Source organism: Aotus nancymaae, unplaced genomic scaffold, assembly GCF_030222135.1.
Source record: "Aotus nancymaae isolate 86718 unplaced genomic scaffold, 86718_ANA_hifiasm-v0.15.2.pri h1tg000036l, whole genome shotgun sequence".
Taxonomy (NCBI): Eukaryota; Metazoa; Chordata; class Mammalia; order Primates; family Aotidae; genus Aotus; species Aotus nancymaae.
In genome coordinates this window covers 11,434,849-11,443,122 of record NW_026988450.1, presented here as the reverse complement: position 1 = coordinate 11,443,122, position 8,274 = coordinate 11,434,849, and positions in this window count along the sequence as shown.

Genomic DNA, 8,274 nt, shown 5'->3' with positions numbered 1-8,274 from the left:
CTTGCCTGTGGAAGTGAGTATCAGAGGCTGTACCTTGTGAGTTTCTGTGAAGAGGTAGAAGGAGGGTTAGTTGAAATGTGACGGGAAGTTCTAGCACCTGATGAGGATGGAGACAGCTCAGAACATACAGTGAACTGAGGCGGTTGGCAGGCGTTTGGGTGTGTGCATGCATGCGTTTTGTGCATTCCCTGCACGACCCGGTTCAACTGGCTGCAGCTTTCTGTGTTTCCAACAAATGAAGCACGGAAGTCTTATTGTGCCCAAATTGTTTCCTAATATATCAATTTCATTGGAACAAATTTGCATTTTCAAAACAAGCATTCTAGTAGAACTGACTGTTCTAGTTCAAGTGCTTTATCTATATTAACTCATTTAATCCTCCCAACAGTTATTTTGGTTTGGTACTATTATGGTCCTCATTAAATTTATGAGGAAATTAAGGCAAAGAGAGGTTAAATAACTTGATCAAAATAAAAACTTATTAAGTGACAAAACCAGTGTGCTATTCTGCCTTTCAATGTACTATATTATGCTAATGACATTAATACATTTAATAAGATAAGCGTTCCTCCCATACTTTTGAAGTTAGATTTATTTTGGAGAGGTCCACTTTAAATAATTCTTAATATCTGATAATTATCTCACTTAAGTCTCTGATGTAGTTTTAGTACATTTTTCTGTTGTTATCTCCACTGTCAAGGTGGGAAATATCAAGCTATCATTTTGTGTTAATGCCCTTTAAATAATTGAGGACGAGTTGAAAGCAGTGTATTCAGTCTTGTTTAGTGCTCAGCATGTACTCAGCACCAAGCTTGACTATCTCTTTCATCATTGATAATTATGCTAAAAGAAATATTCAGTGAAGTCTAATCAATGGGGTTCCAATCATAATGTAAACATGCTGTGCTCCATTAGCATTAGAAATGTTTATTGCCTGTGTATTTCATTAGTGTCCCTGGTTCCTCCTCATTACACAAACTCTTTATGGAATAGAAATATTTAACATAAAACATCCTGAATGCTTTCTGTTTTTGAGGAGTAGCTTTTTAGATTGCTAAGCAGGCACTTAACTATTCATATCCCATGGAGAGTTGGTTGCAAATGTGAATGGATGAATAACTAATGACACTTTGAATGGGATTTTTGGCACAATAGTGACTAAAAGCTGACTCCTAAAAAGGTGCGATGTGGGAAAGGATTATGAATCTCTGGCTTTAGAGCTGTTTAGACCTAGGTTCAAATCTTAACTCCTCCATTTGTTAGCTGTGTGATCATGGGAAAAACACTTCTCTGGGGTTCAGTTTCATCTATAAAAATATCTTTGTCATATTATTCTAAATTAATGAACTAAATCACGTGACACACATAATATATAATAGATAATTGGTAAATCAACCCCCAGTAAGAGAGGACTCTGCAGCCCATCAACAGACATCAAATCCTGGGTTGTTGGTCTGAGTAGTACAAGCTTGAGGTACTGAGGTTGAAGGTAAGTGGTGGACATGGAGTCACAAGACTCAAGGCAGCAAAGCTAGTGAATGTGCTAAAACCGACAGGGGCCACAACGGTGGAGTGGGGAGAGGCCAGGCTTGCAGCATGCAGAGATGGACAAAGGTGTGCTGGACAGGGGGGCTAGTTTAGGAGCAAATCTCTCCAACATGAGATTCCAGTCACTGATTTGCTTTTCTCTACCTATGCAGAGAACGTACAACACAGGATGATCTTTGATCTTGTGATCCACCTGCCTTGGCATCCTCAAAGTGCTGGGATTACAGATGTGGCCAACAAAATGAAACCCTGACCCTACCAAAATACAAAAAATTAGCCAGGTGTGGTGGTGTGCACCTGTAGTCCCAGGTAGTTGGGAGGCTGATGTGGGGGAATTGCTTGAACCAGGGAGGTGGAGATTGCAATGAGCCAAGATCATGCCACTGCACTCCAGTCTGGTGACAGAGCGAGACTCCGTATAAAAAAAAAAAAAGTACAACACAAACAGTGATCTCTAATGTAAGCTATGGACTTCTGTTAATAATAATATATCAATATTTGTTATATCAATTGTAACAAATGTATCACACTAATGTTAATGATGGGGAAATGGGTGGGGTGAGGGGGTGTATGAAAACCCTGTACTTTCCACTAAATTTTTCTTTAATAAGAAGCTGCTCAAAACAAGAAAGTTGGCGGCTGGGCGCGGTGGCTCACGCCTGTAATGCCAGCACTTTGGGAGGCCGAGGCGGGTGGATCATGAGGTCAAGAGATCGAGACCATCCTGGTCAACATGGTGAAACCCCGTCTCTACTAATACAAAAAATTAGCTGGGCATGGTGGCGCGTGCCTGTAATCCCAGCTACTCAGGAGGCTGAGGCAGGAGAATTGCCTGAACCCAGGAGGCGGAGGTTGCGGTGATCCGAGATCGTGCTATTGCACTCCAGCCTGGGTAACAAGAGCGAAACTCCGTCTCAAAAAAAAGGAAAGTTGGCTGGGCATGGTGTCACGCCGATAATCCCAGCACTTTGGGAGGCTGAGGCAGGCGAATCACCTGAGGTCAGAAGTTCGAGACTAGCAGGGCCAACATGGTGAAACCCCATCTCTACTAAAAATACGAAAAATTAGCTGGGTGTGATGGCACGCACCTGTAATTCCAGCTACTCAGGAGGCTGAAACAGGAAAACCCAGGAGGTGAAGTTTGCAGAAAGAGAGCCAAGATGGCACCACAGTACTCCAGCGTGGGCAACAGAGCAAGACTCTGCTTCAAATAGTAATAATAATAATAATAATAATAATAATAATAAAGTTTCTCTTGTAGTTTTCTAACCTAGCTTCTTTATTCCTCCTTGTTGGACCCTTCTAACCAGAGCAACCAAGACTGGTCCAGCATATCTTGCAGTTTACCCAGAGAAGAATGCAGTTGGGCTGGAGTGTGCATGTGAGTTGGGCTGGAGTGTGCATGTGAGTTGGGCTGGAGTGTGCATGTGAGTTGGTGTTTGATCCCCAACAGTGTAGAGTGGAGACAGAGTGTGCTGGCTGAATTCACCCTCTCTGAAAGCAGTAGGATTTGGTGCCAGGAGCACAGATTCTGGAGTGAGACAGACCTCTCAGATTACTCACTGCCTCTGTTTGTGGTGGTGGACACGTCTAAACCTTCATTTTCTCATCTGAATACAGCATATTATAGAGCCTCTTATGAGAATTAAAGAGATTACTCTGTGGGAAGTGTCTGGCATGGTATTTGGTTTATAGTAAATGTCGCTTTCAATATCTGTGCTGCATAATAAGCCACTCCAAAGCTTAGTGGCTTAAAACACTGATTTATTATTTCTCATGATTCTGTGGGCCAGGAATTCGGGCAGCACTCTGACGGACATGTATCTGCTCCACATAGTGTCAGCTGCATTCAGCCGGTGGCTAAACTGGGTTGGAGGACCTGAGAGAGCTTAACTCACAGGTCTGCACCTCCATGCTCCTTCACGTGTCTTCTCACTCCCTGTGGCTGGCGTGGGTTGGGCTTTCTCACAGCATAGTGGTTTCAGGATTTCTTACATGATGACTGGTGTTTGAGAGCAAAGAGAAATTGGCCAGCTCTCTTAAAGGTTCAGCCCTAAACTGGCATAGTGCCACTCTACCATAGCACAATGGAGAGGAAACAAGCCATAAAAGCAGCCCTGGTTCAACTTCAAGGGGAAATAGTCTCCCCTGTAAATGGATGAACAGCACATGCCTACTGAGGGTGGGAATTACGGCAGCCGTCTTTGGAGGTGATCACAGCGCTCAAGTTTTTATTTTCCTGTGATTTGGTTTGCTGTGTTGCCTAACAGGCGTAGCAGCATCTTTGACAGCCAACAGCATGATGTAGGGCAGAGTGAGCTGTGGGAACGAAAGTATAGGTGTGGCCTCGAGGCTATTCTAACGTGGCCCTTGTACTTTCTCTTAAAGTCAGCAAGGGCCCAGTACATTTTCAGTATTGCCGTTCTGCCAACAATGGGCACTGACTTACTCATTCCATCTGCTTTGCATTTTATCTCATGTCATTACTGTTTTGAAACATGTTTAAAAAAACACTAAAACAAACATAGACACACTATTTCAATACGTCGTTTGCTCTTCTATTAATACCATGGAAAAAAGAAAATTAACTTCATCAAAAAAGTGAACCCATACTGGCTTCTATATGTGAGTTTTTGTTTTTTCTTTTATTGGAATGCCTTTCTCTCTTTTTCTCCTTCTTTTTTCTTATCAGTCTATATCATGCTTTGAGGAATTTTTTTTTACCTCCTCCCCCTCTCCCTTCTGAGGGAAAGCAGCACTTATTTATCTTCCAAGGCCCAGCTTCCATGTCGCTTCCTTTATGAAGCCCCTGTTGACACACCTGCCACCAGGTAAACTTGATCACTCTCTTTTTTGTGGCTCTACTGTACCCTGAAAGCTTCCACCTTAGTAACCATAATTTTTATTGCACTAATATGTTTATTCAGGCTAATCAGGTCACTGTATGGCTGATGACACGGGAAGTGAATTCCTAAGTGCCTACCATGTGCACACAAAGCAGCATCATTGTTCACACCTGGAATGTTATTTGCTCACGTGCTGCCCATTTCCTTTAGTTTTTCTCAAATGCCATCTTTTCCAAGAAACTTTTCTAAATCATTCCCATAAGTATGAAAATCCCATCTTCCTTAAATGTAGAGGTACCTGCATTTCTATTTAACATATTTCATATTGCCTTGTATTACAGTTATAATTATCTACTTGTATTATAGTTATAATAATTATAATTATTTACTCCTCTCCTCCCCCAGAGAACTGTGAATTTCTTGAGAGCAAAAGCAGTATTTTATTTATTTTTTTTTTTGTTGTTTCCCGCACAGGGCCCAGGGCCTTGCTCTTTGGGAGCTCATTACCTAGAGGAGAAGGTCATAAAATACATATTTAAAATATAATCTTAACTTCAGGGTTGGAGACCTATACAGCACATCATGAAAGCACTAAGAAGAGGTACTTTAGTCTCTGTGGTAGGGGGTTTTGTTTGGCAGAAGGCGCCCTAGAGATTTTGATGACTTAGGAGTCACCAATGTAATTATCTTAAACATCCCAATTTCAGCATAAGCCAGTTTGATGCTGAATTGATGTAGGGCCTCAGGCATAATTGGCATGGTCTGAGAGAGGAGAAGAGAGCTGAGGTCCATGTTCCTTAGAGAAGTTGGGGATTTTCTATGGATAAGGGCTTTTTCATTCTGCCATGAAGTTGTGAGGGCCCTAGTTAGGGTTAGGGCATCTAGGAAATTTCCAAGGTGAAGATATGGGCACTGTTCTAGACTGTTTGGTTTCTTTGCAGACAAGAGAGGTACTTTATTTTTCTTTGAAAAAAGATAAAGGCAAAAACAGCATTTGAGCAAATAAAAATTACCCTTGAACTCACCTTTACCTGATGGGCTACTATGTCTGCTTTTGATAACGCCTAAATCTTTCTTCTAGGAAATGGCACATGCTACCTGTACTCATATTTAACTGGTCAAAGAAGTCACATGGCCAAGCAGTGAAGGGGCAGCAAATGATAGAGACAATGATGTCATCTCCAATGACTAATTGGAGCCCTAGTCATTTGTTTCTGAAGATAAAAGATCAAGAGAGGTCAAACAAAAAGGAGACTTATAAATGTAACTTTAAGCAGGTGAAATAAAAGATTATTCAGCTGAAAAAAGTAATTTAAAAGAAAGAATTAAATTTTGTTATCAACTAGTTTGAAACCTTCAGAAGTCAAAATATAGATAATGAAGAAAATTTTGCTGTCTTTCCTGACAAAACAAAAACTAGACCTAAGGAACTGAACAACCGTAGGACAAAGGGCCTTCCTTGAGACAGAAGCCTAGAGAAGAGCATATTTTTAGTGTATCTGAATTGGTTTTGGCAGTCACAGAAGGTGTTTAAGGGAGCAGATAAATGGATCTGCAACAAGCACTTCCGTGATTCGGAGTCACTGATCACGCCTGGAATGTTATTTGCTCACATACTGCCCATCCAAACTCTACCCATTTCCTTCAGTTTGCCTCAAATGCCATCTTTTCCAAGAAACTTTTCTGAATCATTCCCATTAGTATGAAAATCCCGTCTTCCTTAGATGTAGTGGTACCTGCATTTCTATTTAACATATTAATATTGCATGTTGCCTTGTATTATAGTTAACTATTTACTCCTCTCCTCCCCCAGAGAACCATGAAGTCTTTAAGAAGCAGTTTTGTATTTTTACTTTTGGTTCTCCCATAGTGCCTAGTGCAGAGCAGCGCACATGAAGGAACACAATTCATTACTGTTGAAGTTCATGAATTACAGTTTGTATAGGAGCCATGTGACATGCATATGTGAGCTGTACCCTTGAGGTGATCCCAGAGCACAAGGTTTACATAAGAGGAGGTCATATTTATGATGACTCTAGGGCCTAGACTCACTAATACAGTAAGAAAGCCTTGGTATGGTAGACAAGCAGTGAGAAAGAGAGGAGAGGGCTGTCTAGGTTCTGGACTCTGGGACACGGCCTTAGTACTTTGGTTCCTCTGACATCTAGATTAGTTTGTCCCTTTTAGATATTTCTATTTATAATCCCTCAGTATCAAATGGTAGTTATATAGGTCTTAGTTTTAAAAAATTGTTCTACTAATATGGTTTGGCCTTAGTTATGCAAGCATCAAAAGCGAGCAACATAAAGTTAATTTAAGGGATCAAATATAATATTAGGCTGAAAGCCTATTAAAATTATAGAGAAATATGTGGAGGATTTATGTTCGTAATATAGAGTATGAATATTTTTAGATTCTCTGGCATTGAATTGAGATGTGCTTGTTCTATTTTGTAAACCGAAGAATTGGCCTACATCTTTGATCTGTGTGTTTAGATTTTTTTAGTGACAGACAATAATAACTAGAAATAGAAATTCCATCTTTGGTGGTAATATAGTGCAGGGACCTGAGAAGAGAAGGTCTTAAGGTGCTGTTAATTAGCAAAAATCTGAAGCCCACGGTCTCAAAGCAATTAAGGCTGTTAATTGAATATTGGGATGCCCAGAGGAATGGCTCATATGTGGCAGGACAGGGAACCCTAGGCTTGCATACAGGAGTTACATTCTATAAATGATCCTGAACGATTCAGAAAGAGCAAATATGGGTCAATGTATGTTTGTCTAGTAGTCAACTGCAATTTTGAATAGTAATACATTGCTGGCTATATGCAAAATTGTCTTTTTACTGTAGAAGTAAACACTAACAATTAAATCTTTCAGCCTAACTTTTGTAAATATGGCACACTATTTATTCATAAAAATTCAGTTTTTTTTTTTTTACCATGGTGATTGTCCTCTGGTTTGATAAACAGTTTATCATTCAACTGATACTTTAAATGCAGTTGGTGGTTACACATAGCTACAGTGTCACACTTAAGCACATTTGGGGGACAGAGGAGAGTGGACACTGCTGATGAGCTCAGAGTGGCAGTGATTTTTATTATTCAAGTCTTTCATAGCCTTTGTATGGGCTTAATTAGCTGTGGCATTTGATTAGCCTGTGAACATACTTCTTTAAAGAAACTTAAAACAAATGGAAGATTACAAAAGAGTTTTCAAGGAAGGAAAAAATAAATGTTCCTCTTAGGAGACCTTCAGTGAAAAGTGGTTAATATTTTCAGTAGTGCTTATTTTTCATAGCTCTGGCTTTGGGGTAGGCTTCTGCCTCTGCCAGTCCCAGGCTTGCAAAGATGCAAACGAATGTCCACTCAAGAACAGCCACAATGCAGTGAGTGAAGAATGAATTTAGTTTCTCACACTGGTTCAGTCCTCTGAATAGTGTGATCAACTTTCTGGTCTCTGTGTTAATGAAAAGAGAAATTATATGAATGCTTAAAATCCACCGGTTATCCTCCAAGCTAAAGTTGGCCAGTAGTTTTCCATCTTTTGGTTAAACCTTCCAGAGAGTTGCAGAATTGAGTGAGTTGACGGTTCCCCCCACTTCTTTCCATCTCAGTGTGGTTTCTGGACAGTTTGTAATAGCTTTAGCTTTTTAAAAAGTCTATGAAGTGGCTTTTAAAAAAAGTGGAGGTGCTGAGCAGGCAGTAAAGGATATGAGCACAGAAACTAAAAATTCCCAAACGGATAATTTCCATCCTTATTTGAGGAATTATGCATTCATAAGGTTGGTGTGATTTAGGAACAGGACATTCAAACTGCAAATAGACACCTTCATATATGACTAGAGCATATAAAAAATAAATTGTACTTAAGGTCCTAAC